Here is a 1,353-nt window from a genome sequence, read left to right as displayed (position 1 = left end):
GGGGCCTGCCGGGATACGTTATCCACCCCCCGCGAGGCCCTGGTGCATGCTGGGATACTTGCCCCCTCCACTGACCGCGCGGGGCATGCTGGGAGGTCTTCGCTACTCTATCCCCGGTGCATTCTGGGATGGGTGGGTGGATGGACTGATGGGTGGACCCCTCCCGCGACCCCCTGCAGCCCGGGGCATTGTGGGATGGATTGGCCACCCCGGCTCCGGTGCATGCTGGGAGGTGTAGTCTCTGCCCCTCATCCCGGGATTCCCGGAGTCCAGCCCCAGCCCCGCCCCGCCCCGTTACTGTAATGCTCCGAGTGTAAGGGGGTGGTGGTGCACACACACGTATTCCCAGGGACACACGTGTGCACGCGCAAAGGGCCACATGTACACATGCACCCAGGCCTGTCAGGCTCATGTATGAACACAGACACATACATGAACACGTGTATGCGAACACCCACGGGCACAGGCGTCTATACGTGCATGCTGCTAAGCACACTCGCCTGCCAGGCACACACTTGCACATACGCATTTGAACATGCACACACACATGCAGGCCTCTGCTCACAGGTATGAATATATATGCATATGACAAGAAACACGTGAAACTCGGTATTCGTATAATCAGATGCTCACACGTGTGCGCCACTGTGTGTGTGTGTGAGGGGGTGTGTACAAGAGCCATAGGAAGACCGTGGGTGCCCCAGCACCTGCTCTGTGCACACGCATGTGCTGTGCTCTGTGAGCTACATGTGTTGATCCATGTGCACCCACCTGCTCCGTGTGTGTGTGTGTGTGTGTGTGTGTGTGTGTGGCTGAGGCACGTGCTGCATGTGTGTGCTGCAGGCAGGCACACGCACGTGCCACATGTCCACATACCGCCACACACGTGCATACACAGGTGCAAGAGGCTCCGTGTGTAAAACACGTTTGCTCTAGGCCTGCCTCTTCTCTGGGCTGGGGACGTGTGTGCAAGTGCACGCGTGTGCCCGGCGTGCGCGGGGCCAGGCGGAGCCGGCGGGACAGAGCGGCACCCCCCGACCAAGCAGCAGCACAGAGAGACCGGGCGCAGTGCGGACACGGGACCGCCAGGGGGCGAGTGCGGGGCACCGGCGGGGATGGGGGGGGGCAGGGTCGGGAGTGCGGGGCACCGGCAGGGCTGTCCCGGACGCCGGGGCTCTCAGGCCTGTGCGCGAGCAGGGGCGTGGCTGCGGGGGTCGCATGAGGACAGGGCCACGGGGCGGGGGGCTGTGCGCAGTGACTCCCCAGCCCTGTTCCCTGGAGCCCGTGGAAGGCCGCGCAGGGGAGCGTGGGAGCCCGGAAGCCTGGATCCGGTCCATGCGGGCCGGGGGGGGG

The sequence above is a fragment of the Alligator sinensis genome, unplaced genomic scaffold (assembly GCF_000455745.1).
Source record: "Alligator sinensis unplaced genomic scaffold, ASM45574v1 scaffold1329_1, whole genome shotgun sequence".
Taxonomy (NCBI): Eukaryota; Metazoa; Chordata; order Crocodylia; family Alligatoridae; genus Alligator; species Alligator sinensis.
Note: the sequence above shows the minus strand (reverse complement) of the source record.